Here is an 18437-nt window from a genome sequence, read left to right as displayed (position 1 = left end):
ATGGGAGGATGTGAGGGGGCGGACCTAGAGAGGTCAAAAAGGGGTCCCAGCACGTGTGGGAAGGGGCGTGCGAAAAGGGGAGAGGAGGAGAAGTCGGACCTGAGCGACGGGCGGAAGAGAGAAGAGGCGCCGAGGAGCAGGACGACAGAGACCAAGACCAGGAGAAGCCAGCCTGCCTGGAGAATCGCCGGAGAAACAGCGCGTGGTCCAGGAAGGAGTCAGCCGCCGGAGGGGTGACTGAGTGCGGCAACGCTGCGGCGCCCGCACTAGTCCACCCGCCGGCTGAAGATCAAGGAGAGAGAGAGCCGTGCAGAGCCCGGGACGGAGACCCGACGCCCGGTGGAGGAGTGACCAGACCTCGCGTGGGCGGCAGCGTGACGGGCAGGAGCCTGCAACTTGTTCCTGCAACAGGTACTGTCTGCACGGGATCCCCACCCAGGCCGGCTCACCACACTTGCCACTGCAGGACACAAAACCACTCCTTGGAGCGTCCCCACCAGAACCCCCCTCCATTTGGGGTATCAAGACCCCATACCGCCCAGTGGGCATGAAGCTCTATGGCAGGGAACACCGGACACCCCACAGGGTGAGGAATACCCCCACCTATTTATTGCTCCACCGAGGAACCCCACATCAGCCCCACTAAGCGAGGGGAATTAACCCTCCAAGTCAGGGTACCCAGATTGGAGAGTTTCCATTAACTTGTATGGACGCTACTACTCTGAACTTGCACCAGAGAAGGACCCCACTGCCACCTTCTGGCTAAAAGCTAATATTGCCAGGAGTCAAGTTTTATCCTTGCTTTGGACTACAGAGTTCATCCCTCACCCAGGGACATTATACTATGGTCCATACCTGGGAGGGACGTGTTTAGTACAGTATTAATAAGATATAGTTTAAGGTCATAGGGTTTGTCCTGAAATGTTTGTAGTTGGTATGCATTTACCTACAGCTGGTTGCTAATATTTCAGAGTGAGAGCATCATCTTCCCCGAACCTGTTTAACGGCCTGCGGAAGGTGCGCCCCCACTCTCCGGTGATGCGGGAAGTCCGCAGTGTATTTGAATGTGACATTTGTTAATGCTCATTTGAAGTATTATCCTGCTAGGCAGGTGTAAGATATTGTAGTGCTAAGCTATTTCAGGCTGGTTACAGATGTTTATGTAGATGACAATTGTTTTCTTCACACTTTGCACTTAATAAAACATAAGTAGTTGTACTGCTGAACGCCTGGCTTTAGTTCCTTGCGGAGGTGTGTTCTCTACGGCAGACGCGGTGAAGAATCTGGGTGGAACCGAGAGCATCCTGCGATTCAAGGTAACCCTTTATGTGCAGGTCCCACCGGCGGCATACCACAGAGTAATAGTGGAGTCGGCAGATGACGTCTCTTGGGCGGTCAGAGGGAGAGCCGCGAGGTCTCAGGGCTCTGTGGGCTCGGTCAAATGTGATTTCGTCGTTTGGGTCGTTGCCCAGTATTTCGTTAAATATTTTTGTTAAGGCATTTGTTAACTCGGAATTTGTGACTTCTTCCGGTAGGCCTTTAATGCGAATGTTATTTCTCCTCCCTCTGTTGTCCAAATCTTCCATCTTAGCTTTAAGGACCTGTATTTCAGACGATTGCATCGAAACTATCTCCGCCAGGGATGCCACAGTTTTATCTGTAGTTTCTTGACTATCTTCAAGCGTTTCTAGGCGGTTTGCTATAATCGAAATGTCTTGTTTGACTGATGCCATTTCTTCTCGGATGGCGGAGTGGATGGCTTGCATTGTCAGTAGGGTTTTAATGTACGACAGAATTTCGGAAATATCGTTTCCCATTTTAAAGACTGGCGCTGTCGACGAGACGTCCGCCATGGTCGGGCTTGGTGAAGGAAGGTTGTTCAGGGGGGATTCTGGGGCGGGGTGTGGGAGTTCTTGGCTCGCGGGAGTAGCGAGGAGAAAAGGCCTCAGGTTTGTTTGGGTAGAATCTCCTTTGGGTGGATGGGTATCTCTGTTTTGACCGGATTTCCCAGTTTTGCCCATGTTATATAGGAAGAAATTCGGACAGTCAATTATATCTGCTCGCAGAAATGAATTCAGCGTGTGCGGTGTTAGATGATGGAGGTATCACCGTTTCATTTAAGGGGATTCCCCCTTTGTCGCTGATCCCCAGAGGGTGGCGGTCACATGTTTAGAGTCATTACTTGCCCATTGTGTGTGTTAGAGGATGGAGGGGGTGGTATCTGGCCCTCCGGGTTCTCTGACCGAGATATGTATTTTCAGCTGTGAATCTCGATGGTCCCCAAGGAGGGAAGGGTAGTGGAGAGTGTATCAGGGGGCAAGCTTCGGGAGCTATTGATGGGTATATAGCTGGCCCTTTATTTCTGGAGGCTACCCCTGGAGCCCCCGCCACTCGCGGTGCTCACCTATATGGCCTGTATGTGCTTTACTTTTCCACCAGAATTAGTCAGGTTTAATATAAGCAGGGGAGTGGCCTCTTGTTAGGGGGGTCTGTGGGAGATGGGAGCCCAGGGACAAGATGTCTGCTGCAGGGGGCTGGAGACACTACTGGGCTCTGTGTGTTTAGTGGGGACCTGGGCAGTGCACAAGGTAGGGACCAGGGAGGCCCCAGCACTAACCTCTGCACTGCATGTGCAGCCTCCGGCAGCCTGCGGCTGTGCGATCTGTCTCCTTCTCCCGTCGGGTATCCGGCGGGTGTCAGCAGAGCGGGCGGTGGTGCTTTGATGTGGCCGGGTAGGTGTCGGCTCCGGCCCAGGGACCAGTTCTCGGGCGGTGGTGGTCTCCGGTGGGGACAACGGCACCCACAGGCTCTTATTTCTACCTCCGGCGGCCCTCGTCCTGGTGTCCGGACCGCGGCATCAGCTCCAGGCCCCGGCTTCAGGGAGTCGGGTAGGCCGCAACCCGCAGAAGGACAGGAGGTCCCTCCCGGCTCCGCAGCAGCTACCCCTCTCGCAGCGGCAGGTAAGACAGGAGCTCCGGGGGTCTCTGGTGCAGATTATGTGTTTTGCAGTGGGGTTTTCTAGGCTATAAGCGGCAAGATTAGGGAGAGCTTTTCTAAGAGCAGTCTGCTCACGATGGCCGCCAAGCCACGCCCCCTAGGAAACTTTTTTATTAGCTTACCTGGTGATAGAAGTAGAAGAAGGCAAAAAAGTGCATGTATCTCACCTACAGCCATACCACATTGGATAGGCCCAATCTCGTCTGATCTTGGAAGTTAAGCAGTGTTGGGCCTGGTTAGTACTTGGGTGGAAGACCACATGGGAGCACCAGGTGCTGTAGGTTTTTTCACATTACTGGCAAATTGTTTTTATTCTCTAGCTATTTAAATTGGAAACTTTTTCTTTTTATTGCCAGCACAGACATTTGGAAGAGTTTAAACAGACACAACAACCATCACCTAAAGACTTACCACACTGTTTAGGCCCAATTCCAACTGCTTTTGGCAGCTAAACTGTGTTGAGCCTCTTTAGTAGTTTAATTTGAGATCCCCTGCTAATATCATGTCCTGTAGGTCTTTTTACATTACCAACACATGATTTTTTTCAGTAAGCCAATACAGTTAGGAAACTTTTTTATTAGCTTACCTGGTGATAGAAGTAGAAGAGGGCAAAAAAGTGCCTGTATCTCACCTACAGCCATACCACATTGGATAGGCCCAATCTCGTCTGATCTTGGAAGCTAAACGCAGTGTTGGGCCTGGTTAGTACTTGGGTGGGAGACCACATGGGAGCACCAGGTGCTGTAGGTTTTTTCACATTACTGGCAAATTGTTTTTATTCTCTAGCTATTTAAATTGGAAACTTTTTCTTTTTATTGCCAGCACAGACATTTGGAAGAGTTTAAACAGACACAACAACCATCACCTAAACACTTACCACACTGTTTAGGCCCAATTCCAACTGCTTTTGGCAGCTAAACAGTGTTGAGCCTCTTTAGTAGTTTAATTTAAGACCCCCTGCTAATATCATGTCCTGTAGGTCTTTTTACATTACCAACACATGATTTTTTTCAGTAAGCCAATACAGTTAGGAAACTTTTTTTATTAGCTCACCTGGTGATAGAAGTAGAAGAGGGCAAAAAAGTGCCTGTATCTTACCTACAGCCATACCACATTGGATAGGCCCAATCTCGTCTGATCTTGGAAGCTAAGCAGTGTTGGGCCTGGTTAGTACTTGGGTGGGAGACCACATGGGAACACCAGGTGCTGTAGGTTTTTTCACATTACTGGCAAATTGTTTTTATTCTCTAGCTATTTAAATTGGAAACTTTTTCTTTTTATTGCCTGTAGAGACATTTGTAAGAGGTCAAACAGACACAATAGCCATCACCTAAAGACTTACCACACTGTTTAGGCCCAATTCCAACTGCTTTTGGCAGCTAAACAGTGTTGAGCCTCTTTAGTAGTTTAATTTAAGATCCCCTGCTAATATCATGTCATGTAGGTCTTTTTACATTACCAACACATGATTTTTTTCAGTAAGCAAAAACAGTTAGGAAGCTTTTTTATTAGCTTACCTGGTGATAGAAGAGAAGAGGGCAAAAAAGAGCATGTATCTCACCTACAGCCATACCACATTGGATAGGCCCAATCTTGTCTGATCTTGGAAGCTAAGCAGTGTTGGGCCTGGTTAGTACTTGGGTGGGAGACCACATGGGAACACCTGGTGCTGTAGGTTTTTTCACATTACTGGCAAATTGTTTTTATTCTCTAGATATTTAAATTGGAAACTTTTTCTTTTTATTGCCAGTACAGACATTTGGAAGAGGTCAAACAGACACAATAGCCATCACCTAAAGACTTACCACACTGTTTAGGCCCAATTCCAACTGCTTTTGGCAGCTAAACAGTGTATGAGCCTCTTTAGTAGTTTCATTTAAGATCCCCTGCTAATATCATGTCCTGTAGGTCTTTTTACATTACCAAAACATGATTTTTTTCATTAAGCCAAATCAGTTAGGAAACTTTTTTATTAGCTTACCTGGTGATAGAAGTAGAAGAGGGCAAAAAAGTGCATGTATCTCACCTACAGCCATACCACGTTGGATAGGCCCAATCTCGTCTAATCTTGGCAGCTAAGCAGTGTTGGGCCTGGTTAGTACTTGGGTGGGAGACCACATGGGAACACCAGGTGCTGTAGGTTTTTTCACATTACTGGCAAATTTTTTTATTCTCTATCTATTTAAATTGGAAACTTTTTCTTTTTATTGCCAGCACAGACATTTAGAAGAGGTCAAACATACACAATAGCCATCACCTAAAGACTTACCACACTGTTTAGGCCCAATTCCAACTGCTTTTGGCAGCTAAACAGTGTTGAGCCTCTTTAGTAGTTTAATTTAAGATCCCCTGCTAATATCATGTCCTGTAGGTCTTTTTACATTGCCAACACATGATTTTTGTCAGTAAGCAAAAACAGTTACGAAACTTTTTTATTAGCTTACCTGGTGATAGAAGTAGAAGAGGGCAAAAAAGTGCCTGTATCTCACCTACAGCCATACCACATTGGATATGCCCAATCTCTTCTGATCTTGGAAGCTAAGCAGTGTTGGGCCTGGTTAGTACTTGGGTGGGAGACCACATGGGAACACCAGGTGCTGTAGGTTTTTTCACATGACTGGCAAATTGTTTTTATTCTCTAGCTATTTAAATTGGAAACTTTTTCTTTTTATTGCCAGCACAGACATTTAGAAGAGGTCAAACATACACCATAGCCATCACCTAAAGACTTACCACACTGTTTAGGCCCAATTCCAACTGCTTTTGGCAGCTAAACAGTGTTGAGCCTCTTTAGTAGTTTAATTTAAGATCCCCTGCTAATATCATGTCCTGTAGGTCTTTTTACATTGCCAACACATGATTTTTTTCAGTAAGCAAAAACAATTACGAAACTTTTTTATTAGCTTACCTGGTGATAGAAGTAGAAGAGGGCAAAAAAGTGCCTGTATCTCACCTACAGCCATACCACATTGGATATGCCCAATCTCTTCTGATCTTGGAAGCTAAGCAGTGTTGGGCCTGGTTAGTACTTGGGTGGGGGACCACATGGGAACACCAGGTGCTGTAGGTTTTTTTCACATTACTGGCAAATTGTTTTTATTCTCTAGCTATTTAAATTGGAAACTTTTTCTTTTTATTGCCAGTACAGACATTTGGAAGAGGTCAAACAGACACAATAGCCATCACCTAAAGACTTACCACACTGTTTAGGCCCAATTCCAACTGCTTTTGGCAGCTAAACAGTGTTGAGCCTATTTAGTAGTTTAATTTAAGATCCCCTGCTAATATCATGTCCTGTAGGTCTTTTTACATTGCCAACACATGATTTTTTTCAGTAAGCAAAAACAGTTACGAAACTTTTTTATTAGCTTACCTGGTGATAGAAGTAGAAGAGGGCAAAAAAGTGCTTGTATCTCACCTACAGCCATACCACATTGGATATGCCCAATCTCGTCTGATCTTGGAAGCTAAGCAGTGTTGGGCCTGGTTAGTACTTGGGTGGGAGACCACATGGGAACACCAGGTGCTGTAGGTTTTTTTACATTACTGGCAAATTGTTTTTATTCTCTAGCTATTTAAATTGGAAACTTTTTCTTTTTATTGCCTGTAGAGACATTTGTAAGAGGTCAAACAGACACAATAGCCATCACCTAAAGACTTACCACACTGTTTAGGCCCAATTCCAACTGTTTTTGGCAGCTAAACAGTGTTGGGCCTCTTTAGTAGTTTAATTTAAGATCCCCTGCTAATATCATGTCCTGTAGGTCTTTTTACATTACCAACACATGATTTTTTTCAGTAAGCAAAAACAGTTAGGAAGCTTTTTTATTAGCTTACCTGGTGATAGAAGAGAAGAGGGCAAAAAAGAGCATGTATCTCACCTACAGCCATACCACATTGGATAGGCCTGATCTTGGCAGCTAAGCAGTGTTGGGCCTGGTTAGTACTTGGGTGGGAGACCACATGGGAACACCTGGTGCTGTAGGTTTTTTCACATTACTGGCAAATTGTTTTTATTCTCTAGCTATTTAAATTGGAAAGTTTTTCTTTTTATTGCCAGTACAGACATTTGGAAGAGGTCAAACAGACACAATAGCCATCACCTAAAGACTTACCACACTGTTTAGGCCCAATTCCAACTGCTTTTGGCAGCTAAACAGTGTATGAGCCTCTTTAGTAGTTTCATTTAAGATCCCCTGCTAATATCATGTCCTGTAGGTCATTTTACATTACCAAAACATGATTTTTTTCATTAAGCCAAAACAGTTAGGAAACTTTTTTATTAGCTTACCTGGTGATAGAAGTAGAAGAGGGCAAAAAAGTGCATATATCTTACCTACAGCCATACCACATTGGATAGGCCTGATCTTGGAAGCTAAGCAGTGTTGGGCCCGGTTAGTACTTGGGTGGGAGACCACATGGGAACACCAGGTGCTGTAGGTTTTTTCACATTACTGGCAAATTGTTTTTATTCTCTATCTATTTAAATTGGAAACTTTTTCTTTTTATTGCCAGCACAGACATTTAGAAGAGGTCAAACAGACACAATAGCCATCAGCTAAAGACTTACCAAACTGTTTAGGACCAATTCCAACTGCTTGTGGCAGCTAAACAGTGTTGAGCCTCTTTAGTAGTTTAATTTGAGATCCCCTGCTAATATCATGTCCTGTAGGTCTTTTTACATTACCAAAACATGATTTTTTTCAGTAAGCAAAAACAGTTAGGAAACTTTTTTATTAGCTTACCTGGTAATAGAAGTAGAAGAGGACAAAAAAGTGCATATATCTCACCTACAGCCATACCCCATTGGATAGGCCCAATCTCGTCTGATCTTGGAAGCTAAGCAGTGTTGGGTCTGGTTAGTACTTGGGTGGGAGACCACATGGGAACACCAGGTGCTGTAGGTTTTTTCACATTACTTTCAAATTGTTTTTATTCTATAGCTATTTAAATTGGAAACTTTTTCTTTTTATTGCCAGCACAGACATTTGGAAGAGGTCAAACAGACACAATAGCCATCACCTAAAGACTTACCACACTGTTTAGGCCCAATTCCAACTGATTTTGGCAGCTAAACAGTGTTGAGCCACTTTAGTAGTTTAATTTGAGATCCCCTGCTAATATCATGTCCTGTAGGTCTTTTTACATTACCAACACATGATTTTTTTCAGTAAGCCAAAACAGTTAGGAAACTTTTTTATTATCTTACCTGGTGATAGAAGTAGAAGAGGGCAAAAAAGGGCATGTATCTCACCTACAGCCATACCACATTAGATAGGCCCAATCTCGTCTGATCTTGGAAGCTAAGCAGTGTTGGGCCTGGTTAGTACTTGGGTGGGAGACCACATGGGAGCTCCAGGTGCTGTAGGTTTTATCACATTACTGGCAAATTGTTTTTATTCTCTAGCTATTTAAATTGGAAACTTTTTCTTTTTATTGCCAGCACAGACATTTGGAAGAGTTTAAACAGACACAACAACCATCACCTAAAGACTTACCACACTGTTTAGGCCCAATTCCAACTGCTTTTGGCAGCTAAACAGTGTTGAGCCTCTTTAGTAGTTTAATTTAAGATCCCCTGCTAATATCATGTCATGTAGGTCTTTTTACATTACCAACACATGATTTTTTTCAGTAAGCAAAAACAGTTAGGAAGCTTTTTTATTAGCTTACCTGGTGATAGAAGAGAAGAGGGCAAAAAAGAGCATGTATCTCACCTACAGCCATACCACATTGGATAGGCCCAATCTCGTCTGATCTTGGAAGCTAAGCAGTGTTGGGCCTGGTTAGTACTTGGGTGGGAGACCACATGGGAACACCTGGTGCTGTAGGTTTTTTCACATTACTGGCAAATTGTTTTTATTCTCTAGATATTTAAATTGGAAACTTTTTCTTTTTATTGCCAGCACAGACATTTAGAAGAGGTCAAACATACACAATAGCCATCACCTAAAGACTTACCACACTGTTTAGGCCCAATTCCAACTGCTTTTGGCAGCTAAACAGTGTTGAGCCTCTTTAGTAGTTTAATTTAAGATCCCCTGCTAATATCATGTCCTGTAGGTCTTTTTACATTGCCAACACATGATTTTTGTCAGTAAGCAAAAACAGTTACGAAACTTTTTTATTAGCTTACCTGGTGATAGAAGTAGAAGAGGGCAAAAAAGTGCCTGTATCTCACCTACAGCCATACCACATTGGATATGCCCAATCTCTTCTGATCTTGGAAGCTAAGCAGTGTTGGGCCTGGTTAGTACTTGGGTGGGAGACCACATGGGAACACCAGGTGCTGTAGGTTTTTTCACATGACTGGCAAATTGTTTTTATTCTCTAGCTATTTAAATTGGAAACTTTTTCTTTTTATTGCCAGCACAGACATTTAGAAGAGGTCAAACATACACCATAGCCATCACCTAAAGACTTACCACACTGTTTAGGCCCAATTCCAACTGCTTTTGGCAGCTAAACAGTGTTGAGCCTCTTTAGTAGTTTAATTTAAGATCCCCTGCTAATATCATGTCCTGTAGGTCTTTTTACATTGCCAACACATGATTTTTTTCAGTAAGCAAAAACAATTACGAAACTTTTTTATTAGCTTACCTGGTGATAGAAGTAGAAGAGGGCAAAAAAGTGCCTGTATCTCACCTACAGCCATACCACATTGGATATGCCCAATCTCTTCTGATCTTGGAAGCTAAGCAGTGTTGGGCCTGGTTAGTACTTGGGTGGGGGACCACATGGGAACACCAGGTGCTGTAGGTTTTTTTCACATTACTGGCAAATTGTTTTTATTCTCTAGCTATTTAAATTGGAAACTTTTTCTTTTTATTGCCAGTACAGACATTTGGAAGAGGTCAAACAGACACAATAGCCATCACCTAAAGACTTACCACACTGTTTAGGCCCAATTCCAACTGCTTTTGGCAGCTAAACAGTGTTGAGCCTCTTTAGTAGTTTAATTTAAGATCCCCTGCTAATATCATGTCCTGTAGGTCTTTTTACATTGCCAACACATGATTTTTTTCAGTAAGCAAAAACAGTTACGAAACTTTTTTATTAGCTTACCTGGTGATAGAAGTAGAAGAGGGCAAAAAAGTGCTTGTATCTCACCTACAGCCATACCACATTGGATATGCCCAATCTCGTCTGATCTTGGAAGCTAAGCAGTGTTGGGCCTGGTTAGTACTTGGGTGGGAGACCACATGGGAACACCAGGTGCTGTAGGTTTTTTTACATTACTTGCAAATTGTTTTTATTCTCTAGCTATTTAAATTGGAAACTTTTTCTTTTTATTGCCTGTAGAGACATTTGTAAGAGGTCAAACAGACACAATAGCCATGTCCTAAAGACTTACCACACTGTTTAGGCCCAATTCCAACTGTTTTTGGCAGCTAAACAGTGTTGGGCCTCTTTAGTAGTTTAATTTAAGATCCCCTGCTAATATCATGTCCTGTAGGTCTTTTTACATTACCAACACATGATTTTTTTCAGTAAGCAAAAACAGTTAGGAAGCTTTTTTATTAGCTTACCTGGTGATAGAAGAGAAGAGGGCAAAAAAGAGCATGTATCTCACCTACAGCCATACCACATTGGATAGGCCCAATCTCGTCTGATCTTGGCAGCTAAGCAGTGTTGGGCCTGGTTAGTACTTGGGTGGGAGACCACATGGGAACACCTGGTGCTGTAGGTTTTTTCACATTACTGGCAAATTGTTTTTATTCTCTAGCTATTTAAATTGGAAACTTTTTCTTTTTATTGCCAGTACAGACATTTGGAAGAGGTCAAACAGACACAATAGCCATCACCTAAAGACTTACCACACTGTTTAGGCCCAATTCCAACTGCTTTTGGCAGCTAAACAGTGTATGAGCCTCTTTAGTAGTTTCATTTAAGATCCCCTGCTAATATCATGTCCTGTAGGTCATTTTACATTACCAAAACATGATTTTTTTCATTAAGCCAAAACAGTTAGGAAACTTTTTTATTAGCTTACCTGGTGATAGAAGTAGAAGAGGGCAAAAAAGTGCATATATCTCACCTACAGCCATACCACATTGGATAGGCCCAATCTCGTCTGATCTTGGAAGCTAAGCAGTGTTGGGCCCGGTTAGTACTTGGGTGGGAGACCACATGGGAACACCAGGTGCTGTAGGTTTTTTCACATTACTGGCAAATTGTTTTTATTCTCTATCTATTTAAATTGGAAACTTTTTCTTTTTATTGCCAGCACAGACATTTAGAAGAGGTCAAACATACACAATAGCCATAACCTAAAGACTTACCACACTGTTTAGGCCCAATTCCAACTGCTTTTGGCAGCTAAACAGTGTTGAGCCTCTTTAGTAGTTTAATTTAAGATCCCCTGCTAATATCATGTCCTGTAGGTCTTTTTACATTACCAACACATGATTTTTTTCAGTAAGCAAAAACAGTTAGGAAGCTTTTTTATTAGCTTACCTGGTGATAGAAGAGAAGAGGGCAAAAAAGTGCATGTATCTCACCTACAGCCATACCACAATGGATAGGCCAAATCTCGTCTTATCTTGGAAGCTAAGCAGTGTTGGGCCTTGTTAGTACTTGGGTGGGAAACCACATGGGAACACCAGGTGCTGTAGGTTTTTTCACATTACTGGCAAATTGTTTTTATTCTCTATCTATTTAAATTGGAAACTTTTTCTTTTTATTGCCAGCACAAACATTTAGAAGAGGTCAAACATACACCATAGCCATCACCTAAAGACTTACCACACTGTTTAGGCCCAATTCCAACTGCTTTTGGCAGCTAAACAGTGTTGAGCCTCTTTAGTAGTTTAATTTAAGATCCCCTGCTAATATCATGTCCTGTAGGTCTTTTTACATTACCAACACATGATTTTTTTCAGTAAGCAAAAACAGTTAGGAAGCTTTTTTATTAGCTTACCTGGTGATAGAAGAGAAGAGGGCAAAAAAGAGCATGTATCTCACCTACAGCCATACCACATTGGATATGCCCAATCTCGTCTGATCTTGGAAGCTAAGCAGTGTTGGGCCTGGTTAGTACTTGTGTGGGAGACCACATGGGAGCACCAGGTGCTGTAGGTTTTTTTACATTACTGGCAAATTGTTTTTATTCTCTAGCTATTTAAATTGGAAACTTTTTCTTTTTATTGCCTGTAGAGACATTTGTGAGAGGTCAAACAGACACAATAGCCATCACCTAAAGACTTACCACACTGTTTAGGCCCAATTCCAACTGTTTTTGGCAGCTAAACAGTGTTGGGCCTCTTTAGTAGTTTAATTTAAGATCCCCTGCTAATATCATGTCCTGTAGGTCTTTTTACATTACCAACACATGATTTTTTTCAATAAGCAAAAACAGTTAGGAAGCTTTTTTATTAGCTTACCTGGTGATAGAAGAGAAGAGGGCAAAAAAGAGCATGTATCTCACCTACAGCCATACCACATTGGATAGGCCCAATCTCGTCTGATCTTGGCAGTTAAGCAGTGTTGGGCCTGGTTAGTACTTGGGTGGGAGACCACATGGGAACACCTGGTGCTGTAGGTTTTTTCACATTACTGGCAAATTGTTTTTATTCTCTAGCTATTTAAATTGGAAACTTTTTCTTTTTATTGCCAGTACAGACATTTGGAAGAGGTCAAACAGACACAATAGCCATCACCTAAAGACTTACCACACTGTTTAGGCCCAATTCCAACTGCTTTTGGCAGCGAAACAGTGTATGAGCCTCTTTAGTAGTTTCATTTAAGATCCCCTGCTAATATCATGTCCTGTAGGTCATTTTACATTACCAAAACATGATTTTTTTCATTAAGCCAAAACAGTTAGGAAACTTTTTTATTAGCTTACCTGGTGATAGAAGTAGAAGAGGGCAAAAAAGTGCATGTATCTCACCTACAGCCATACCACATTGGATAGGCCCAATCTTGTCTGATCTTGGAAGCTAAGCAGTGTTGGGCCTGGTTAGTACTTGGGTGGGAGACCACATGGGAACACCAGGTGCTGTAGGTTTTTTCACATTACTGGCAAATTGTTTTTATTCTCTATCTATTTAAATTGGAAACTTTTTCTTTTTATTGCCAGCACAGACATTTAGAAAAGGTCAAACATACACAATAGCCATCACCTAAAGACTTACCACACTGTTTAGGCCCAATTCCAACTGCTTTTGGCAGCTAAACAGTGTTGAGCCTCTTTAGTAGCTTAATTTAAGATCCCCTGCTAATATCATGTCCTGTAGGTCTTTTTACATTGCCAACACATGATTTTTTTCAGTAAGCAAAAACAGTTACGAAACTTTTTTATTAGCTTACCTGGTGATAGAAGTAGAAGAGGGCAAAAAAGTGCCTGTATCTCACCTACAGCCATACCACATTGGATATGCCCAATCTCGTCTGATCTTGGAAGCTAAGCAGTGTTGGGCCTGGTTAGTACTTGGGTGGGAGACCACATGGGAACACCAGGTGCTGTAGGTTTTTTCACATTACTGGCAAATTGTTTTTATTCTCTAGCTATTTAAATTGGAAACTTTTTCTTTTTATTGCCTGTAGAGACATTTGTAAGAGGTCAAACAGACACAATAGCCATCACCTAAAGACTTACCACACTGTTTAGGCCCAATTCCAACTGCTTTTGGCAGCTAAACAGTGTTGAGCCTCTTTAGTAGTTTCATTTAAGATCCCCTGCTAATATCATGTCCTGTAGGTCTTTTTACATTGCCAACACATGATTTTTTTCAGTAAGCAAAAACAGTTACGAAACTTTTTTATTAGCTTACCTGGTGATAGAAGTAGAAGAGGGCAAAAAAGTGCATGTATCTCACCTACAGCCATACCACATTGGATAGGCCCAATCTCGTCTGATCTTGGCAGCTAAGCAGTGTTGGGCCTGGTTAGTACTTGGGTGGGAGACCACATGGGAACACCAGGTGCTGTAGGTTTTTTCACATTACTGGCAAATTGTTTTTATTCTCTATCTATTTAAATTGGAAACTTTTTCTTTTTATTGCCAGCACAGACATTTAGAAGAGGTCAAACATACACAATAGCCATCACCTAAAGACTTACCACACTGTTTAGGCCCAATTCCAACTGCTTTTGGCAGCTAAACAGTGTTGAGCCTCTTTAGTAGTTTAATTTAAGATCCCCTGCTAATATCATGTCCTGTAGGTCATTTTATATTACCAAAACATGATTTTTTTCATTAAGCCAAAACAGTTAGGAAACTTTTTTATTAGCTTACCTGGTGATAGAAGTAGAAGAGGGCAAAAAAGTGCATGTATCTCACCTACAGCCATACCACATTGGATAGGCCCAATCTCGGCTGATCTTGGAAGCTAAGCAGTGTTGAGCCTGGTTAGTACTTGGGTGGGAGACCACATGGGAACACCAGGTGCTGTAGGTTTTTTCACATTACTGGCAAATTGTTTTTATTCTCTATCTATTTAAATTGGAAACTTTTTCTTTTTATTGCCAGCACAGACATTTAGAAGAGGTCAAACATACACCATAGCCATCACCTAAAGACTTACCACACTGTTTAGGCCCAATTCCAACTGCTTTTGGCAGCTAAACAGTGTTGAGCCTCTTTAGTAGTTTAATTTAAGATCCCCTGCTAATATCATGTCCTGTAGGTCTTTTTACATTGCCAACACATGATTTTTTTCAGTAAGCAAAAACAGTTACGAAACTTTTTTATTAGCTTACCTGGTGATAGAAGTAGAAGAGGGCAAAAAAAGTGCCTGTATCACACCTACAGCCATACCACATTGGATATGCCCAATCTCGTCTGATCTTGTAAGCTAAGCAGTGTTGGGCCTGGTTAGTACTTGGGTGGGAGACCACATGGGAACACCAGGTGCTGTACGTTTTTTCACATTACTGGCAAATTGTTTTTATTCTCTAGCTATTTAAATTGGAAACTTTTACTTTTTATTGCCTGTAGAGACATTTGTAAGAGGTCAAACAGACACAATAGCCATCACCTAAAGACTTACCACACTGTTTAGGCCCAATTCCAACTGCTTTTGGCAGCTAAACAGTGTTGAGCCTCTTTAGTAGTTTAATTTAAGATCCCCTGCTAATATCATGTCATGTAGGTCTTTTTACATTACCAACACATGATTTTTTTCAGTAAGCAAAAACAGTTAGGAAGCTTTTTTATTAGCTTACCTGGTGATAGAAGAGAAGAGGGCAAAAAAGAGCATGTATCTCACCTACAGCCATACCACATTGGATAAGCCCAATCTTGTCTGATCTTGGAAGCTAAGCAGTGTTGGGCCTGGTTAGTACTTTGGTGGGAGACCACATGGGAACAACTGGTGCTGTAGGTTTTTTCACATTACTGGCAAATTGTTTTTATTCTCTAGATATTTAAATTGGAAACTTTTTCTTTTTATTGCCAGTACAGACATTTGGAAGAGGTCAAACAGACACAATAGCCATCACCTAAAGACTTACCACACTGTTTAGGCCCAATTCCAACTGCTTTTGGCAGCTAAACAGTGTATGAGCCTCTTTAGTAGTTTCATTTAAGATCCCCTGCTAATATCATGTCCTGTAGGTCTTTTTACATTACCAAAACATGATTTTTTTCATTAAGCCAAATCAGTTAGGAAACTTTTTTATTAGCTTACCTGGTGATAGAAGTAGAAGAGGGCAAAAAAGTGCATGTATCTCACCTACAGCCATACCACGTTGGATAGGCCCAATCTCGTCTGATCTTGGCAGCTAAGCAGTGTTGGGCCTGGTTAGTACTTGGGTGGGAGACCACATGGGAACACCAGGTGCTGTAGGTTTTTTCACATTACTGGCAAATTTTTTTATTCTCTATCTATTTAAATTGGAAACTTTTTCTTTTTATTGCCAGCACAGACATTTAGAAGAGGTCAAACATACACAATAGCCATCACCTAAAGACTTACCACACTGTTTAGGCCCAATTCCAACTGCTTTTGGCAGCTAAACAGTGTTGAGCCTCTTTAGTAGTTTAATTTAAGATCCCCTGCTAATATCATGTCCTGTAGGTCTTTTTACATTGCCAACACATGATTTTTGTCAGTAAGCAAAAACAGTTACGAAACTTTTTTATTAGCTTACCTGGTGATAGAAGTAGAAGAGGGCAAAAAAGTGCCTGTATCTCACCTACAGCCATACCACATTGGATATGCCCAATCTCTTCTGATCTTGGAAGCTAAGCAGTGTTGGGCCTGGTTAGTACTTGGGTGGGAGACCACATGGGAACACCAGGTGCTGTAGGTTTTTTCACATGACTGGCAAATTGTTTTTATTCTCTAGCTATTTAAATTGGAAACTTTTTCTTTTTATTGCCAGCACAGACATTTAGAAGAGGTCAAACATACACCATAGCCATCACCTAAAGACTTACCACACTGTTTAGGCCCAATTCCAACTGCTTTTGGCAGCTAAACAGTGTTGAGCCTCTTTAGTAGTTTAATTTAAGATCCCCTGCTAATATCATGTCCTGTAGGTCTTTTTACATTGCCAACACATGATTTTTTTCAGTAAGCAAAAACAATTACGAAACTTTTTTATTAGCTTACCTGGTGATAGAAGTAGAAGAGGGCAAAAAAGTGCCTGTATCTCACCTACAGCCATACCACATTGGATATGCCCAATCTCTTCTGATCTTGGAAGCTAAGCAGTGTTGGGCCTGGTTAGTACTTGGGTGGGGGACCACATGGGAACACCAGGTGCTGTAGGTTTTTTTCACATTACTGGCAAATTGTTTTTATTCTCTAGCTATTTAAATTGGAAACTTTTTCTTTTTATTGCCAGTACAGACATTTGGAAGAGGTCAAACAGACACAATAGCCATCACCTAAAGACTTACCACACTGTTTAGGCCCAATTCCAACTGCTTTTGGCAGCTAAACAGTGTATGAGCCTCTTTAGTAGTTTCATTTAAGATCCCCTGCTAATATCATGTCCTGTAGGTCATTTTACATTACCAAAACATGATTTTTTTCATTAAGCCAAAACAGTTAGGAAACTTTTTTATTAGCTTACCTGGTGATAGAAGTAGAAGAGGGCAAAAAAGTGCATGTATCTCACCTACAGCCATACCACATTGGATAGGCCCAATCTTGTCTGATCTTGGAAGCTAAGCAGTGTTGGGCCTGGTTAGTACTTGGGTGGGAGACCACATGGGAACACCAGGTGCTGTAGGTTTTTTCACATTACTGGCAAATTGTTTTATTCTCTATCTATTTAAATTGGAAACTTTTTCTTTTTATTGCCAGCACAGACATTTAGAAAAGGTCAAACATACACAATAGCCATCACCTAAAGACTTACCACACTGTTTAGGCCCAATTCCAACTGCTTTTGGCAGCTAAACAGTGTTGAGCCTCTTTAGTAGCTTAATTTAAGATCCCCTGCTAATATCATGTCCTGTAGGTCTTTTTACATTACCAACACATGATTTTTTTCAGTAAGCAAAAACAGTTACGAAACTTTTTTATTAGCTTACCTGGTGATAGAAGTAGAAGAGGGCAAAAAAGTGCTTGTATCTCACCTACAGCCATACCACATTGGATATGCCCAATCTCGTCTGATCTTGGAAGCTAAGCAGTGTTGGGCCTGGTTAGTACTTGGGTGGGAGACCACATGGGAACACCAGGTGCTGTAGGTTTTTTTACATTACTGGCAAATTGTTTTTATTCTCTAGCTATTTAAATTGGAAACTTTTTCTTTTTATTGCCTGTAGAGACATTTGTAAGAGGTCAAACAGACACAATAGCCATCACCTAAAGACTTACCACACTGTTTAGGCCCAATTCCAACTGTTTTTGGCAGCTAAACAGTGTTGGGCCTCTTTAGTAGTTTAATTTAAGATCCCCTGCTAATATCATGTCCTGTAGGTCTTTTTACATTACCAACACATGATTTTTTTCAGTAAGCAAAAACAGTTAGGAAGCTTTTTTATTAGCTTACCTGGTGATAGAAGAGAAGAGGGCAAAAAAGAGCATGTATCTCACCTACAGCCATACCACATTGGATAGGCCCAATCTCGTCTGATCTTGGCAGCTAAGCAGTGTTGGGCCTGGTTAGTACTTGGGTGGGAGACCACATGGGAACACCTGGTGCTGTAGGTTTTTTCACATTACTGGCAAATTGTTTTTATTCTCTATCTATTTAAATTGGAAACTTTTTCTTTTTATTGCCAGCACAGACATTTAGAAGAGGTCAAACATACACAATAGCCATAACCTAAAGACTTACCACACTGTTTAGGCCCAATTCCAACTGCTTTTGGCAGCTAAACAGTGTTGAGCCTCTTTAGTAGTTTAATTTAAGATCCCCTGCTAATATCATGTCCTGTAGGTCTTTTTACATTACCAACACATGATTTTTTTCAGTAAGCAAAAACAGTTAGGAAGCTTTTTTATTAGCTTACCTGGTGATAGAAGAGAAGAGGGCAA

At 41.7% G+C, this 18437-nt stretch overlaps 27 non-coding genes and 6 pseudogenes across 27 annotated transcripts; all 33 read left to right on the top strand.

Moving 5' to 3' along the window:
• The first annotated feature begins 3162 nt into the window (after positions 1–3162).
• LOC146023441 (5S ribosomal RNA) lies at positions 3163–3281 on the top strand. The gene has a single exon (XR_014452859.1). It is a non-coding gene; the product is annotated as a 5S ribosomal RNA (ribosomal RNA).
• Positions 3282–3626: 345 nt separating this feature from the next.
• LOC146024733 (5S ribosomal RNA) lies at positions 3627–3747 on the top strand (annotated as a pseudogene).
• Positions 3748–4093: 346 nt separating this feature from the next.
• LOC146022118 (5S ribosomal RNA) lies at positions 4094–4212 on the top strand. The gene has a single exon (XR_014451586.1). It is a non-coding gene; the product is annotated as a 5S ribosomal RNA (ribosomal RNA).
• A 344-nt stretch (positions 4213–4556) lies between these two features.
• Positions 4557–4675, top strand: LOC146023723 (5S ribosomal RNA). The gene has a single exon (XR_014453130.1). It is a non-coding gene; the product is annotated as a 5S ribosomal RNA (ribosomal RNA).
• A 346-nt stretch (positions 4676–5021) lies between these two features.
• LOC146024651 (5S ribosomal RNA) lies at positions 5022–5140 on the top strand (annotated as a pseudogene).
• A 344-nt stretch (positions 5141–5484) lies between these two features.
• Positions 5485–5603, top strand: LOC146021430 (5S ribosomal RNA). The gene has a single exon (XR_014450917.1). It is a non-coding gene; the product is annotated as a 5S ribosomal RNA (ribosomal RNA).
• A 345-nt stretch (positions 5604–5948) lies between these two features.
• Positions 5949–6067, top strand: LOC146021568 (5S ribosomal RNA). The gene has a single exon (XR_014451048.1). It is a non-coding gene; the product is annotated as a 5S ribosomal RNA (ribosomal RNA).
• A 346-nt stretch (positions 6068–6413) lies between these two features.
• Positions 6414–6532, top strand: LOC146025250 (5S ribosomal RNA). The gene has a single exon (XR_014454083.1). It is a non-coding gene; the product is annotated as a 5S ribosomal RNA (ribosomal RNA).
• Positions 6533–6876: 344 nt separating this feature from the next.
• Positions 6877–6985, top strand: LOC146025228 (5S ribosomal RNA; annotated as a pseudogene).
• A 346-nt stretch (positions 6986–7331) lies between these two features.
• LOC146025193 (5S ribosomal RNA) lies at positions 7332–7440 on the top strand (annotated as a pseudogene).
• A 345-nt stretch (positions 7441–7785) lies between these two features.
• On the top strand, positions 7786–7904 carry LOC146023972 (5S ribosomal RNA). Its single transcript, XR_014453371.1, has one exon. It is a non-coding gene; the product is annotated as a 5S ribosomal RNA (ribosomal RNA).
• Positions 7905–8249: 345 nt separating this feature from the next.
• Positions 8250–8368, top strand: LOC146024058 (5S ribosomal RNA). The gene has a single exon (XR_014453454.1). It is a non-coding gene; the product is annotated as a 5S ribosomal RNA (ribosomal RNA).
• A 344-nt stretch (positions 8369–8712) lies between these two features.
• Positions 8713–8831, top strand: LOC146022456 (5S ribosomal RNA). Its single transcript, XR_014451912.1, has one exon. It is a non-coding gene; the product is annotated as a 5S ribosomal RNA (ribosomal RNA).
• Positions 8832–9176: 345 nt separating this feature from the next.
• On the top strand, positions 9177–9295 carry LOC146021428 (5S ribosomal RNA). The gene has a single exon (XR_014450915.1). It is a non-coding gene; the product is annotated as a 5S ribosomal RNA (ribosomal RNA).
• A 345-nt stretch (positions 9296–9640) lies between these two features.
• On the top strand, positions 9641–9759 carry LOC146021567 (5S ribosomal RNA). The gene has a single exon (XR_014451047.1). It is a non-coding gene; the product is annotated as a 5S ribosomal RNA (ribosomal RNA).
• Positions 9760–10105: 346 nt separating this feature from the next.
• On the top strand, positions 10106–10224 carry LOC146025238 (5S ribosomal RNA). Its single transcript, XR_014454082.1, has one exon. It is a non-coding gene; the product is annotated as a 5S ribosomal RNA (ribosomal RNA).
• Positions 10225–10568: 344 nt separating this feature from the next.
• Positions 10569–10687, top strand: LOC146022947 (5S ribosomal RNA). The gene has a single exon (XR_014452381.1). It is a non-coding gene; the product is annotated as a 5S ribosomal RNA (ribosomal RNA).
• Positions 10688–11033: 346 nt separating this feature from the next.
• Positions 11034–11152, top strand: LOC146022585 (5S ribosomal RNA). Its single transcript, XR_014452035.1, has one exon. It is a non-coding gene; the product is annotated as a 5S ribosomal RNA (ribosomal RNA).
• A 344-nt stretch (positions 11153–11496) lies between these two features.
• LOC146025225 (5S ribosomal RNA) lies at positions 11497–11615 on the top strand (annotated as a pseudogene).
• A 344-nt stretch (positions 11616–11959) lies between these two features.
• Positions 11960–12078, top strand: LOC146022722 (5S ribosomal RNA). Its single transcript, XR_014452166.1, has one exon. It is a non-coding gene; the product is annotated as a 5S ribosomal RNA (ribosomal RNA).
• Positions 12079–12422: 344 nt separating this feature from the next.
• On the top strand, positions 12423–12541 carry LOC146022529 (5S ribosomal RNA). The gene has a single exon (XR_014451981.1). It is a non-coding gene; the product is annotated as a 5S ribosomal RNA (ribosomal RNA).
• Positions 12542–12887: 346 nt separating this feature from the next.
• Positions 12888–13006, top strand: LOC146023682 (5S ribosomal RNA). Its single transcript, XR_014453091.1, has one exon. It is a non-coding gene; the product is annotated as a 5S ribosomal RNA (ribosomal RNA).
• A 345-nt stretch (positions 13007–13351) lies between these two features.
• LOC146025226 (5S ribosomal RNA) lies at positions 13352–13470 on the top strand. The gene has a single exon (XR_014454081.1). It is a non-coding gene; the product is annotated as a 5S ribosomal RNA (ribosomal RNA).
• A 345-nt stretch (positions 13471–13815) lies between these two features.
• Positions 13816–13934, top strand: LOC146022933 (5S ribosomal RNA). Its single transcript, XR_014452368.1, has one exon. It is a non-coding gene; the product is annotated as a 5S ribosomal RNA (ribosomal RNA).
• Positions 13935–14279: 345 nt separating this feature from the next.
• On the top strand, positions 14280–14398 carry LOC146024757 (5S ribosomal RNA; annotated as a pseudogene).
• A 346-nt stretch (positions 14399–14744) lies between these two features.
• LOC146024204 (5S ribosomal RNA) lies at positions 14745–14863 on the top strand. The gene has a single exon (XR_014453593.1). It is a non-coding gene; the product is annotated as a 5S ribosomal RNA (ribosomal RNA).
• A 344-nt stretch (positions 14864–15207) lies between these two features.
• Positions 15208–15326, top strand: LOC146024325 (5S ribosomal RNA). Its single transcript, XR_014453710.1, has one exon. It is a non-coding gene; the product is annotated as a 5S ribosomal RNA (ribosomal RNA).
• Positions 15327–15672: 346 nt separating this feature from the next.
• LOC146023482 (5S ribosomal RNA) lies at positions 15673–15791 on the top strand. Its single transcript, XR_014452897.1, has one exon. It is a non-coding gene; the product is annotated as a 5S ribosomal RNA (ribosomal RNA).
• A 344-nt stretch (positions 15792–16135) lies between these two features.
• On the top strand, positions 16136–16254 carry LOC146021427 (5S ribosomal RNA). Its single transcript, XR_014450914.1, has one exon. It is a non-coding gene; the product is annotated as a 5S ribosomal RNA (ribosomal RNA).
• Positions 16255–16599: 345 nt separating this feature from the next.
• On the top strand, positions 16600–16718 carry LOC146021566 (5S ribosomal RNA). Its single transcript, XR_014451046.1, has one exon. It is a non-coding gene; the product is annotated as a 5S ribosomal RNA (ribosomal RNA).
• A 347-nt stretch (positions 16719–17065) lies between these two features.
• On the top strand, positions 17066–17184 carry LOC146023679 (5S ribosomal RNA). The gene has a single exon (XR_014453089.1). It is a non-coding gene; the product is annotated as a 5S ribosomal RNA (ribosomal RNA).
• Positions 17185–17528: 344 nt separating this feature from the next.
• On the top strand, positions 17529–17647 carry LOC146025214 (5S ribosomal RNA). The gene has a single exon (XR_014454079.1). It is a non-coding gene; the product is annotated as a 5S ribosomal RNA (ribosomal RNA).
• Positions 17648–17991: 344 nt separating this feature from the next.
• Positions 17992–18110, top strand: LOC146022946 (5S ribosomal RNA). The gene has a single exon (XR_014452380.1). It is a non-coding gene; the product is annotated as a 5S ribosomal RNA (ribosomal RNA).
• The last annotated feature ends 327 nt before the right edge of the window (positions 18111–18437 follow it).

The sequence above is a fragment of the Crinia signifera genome, chromosome 7, assembly GCF_055691185.1.
Source record: "Crinia signifera chromosome 7, ASM5569118v1, whole genome shotgun sequence".
NCBI lineage: Eukaryota > Metazoa > Chordata > Amphibia > Anura > Myobatrachidae > Crinia > Crinia signifera.
Note: the sequence above shows the minus strand (reverse complement) of the source record. Positions and strands in the feature narration are given on the sequence as shown.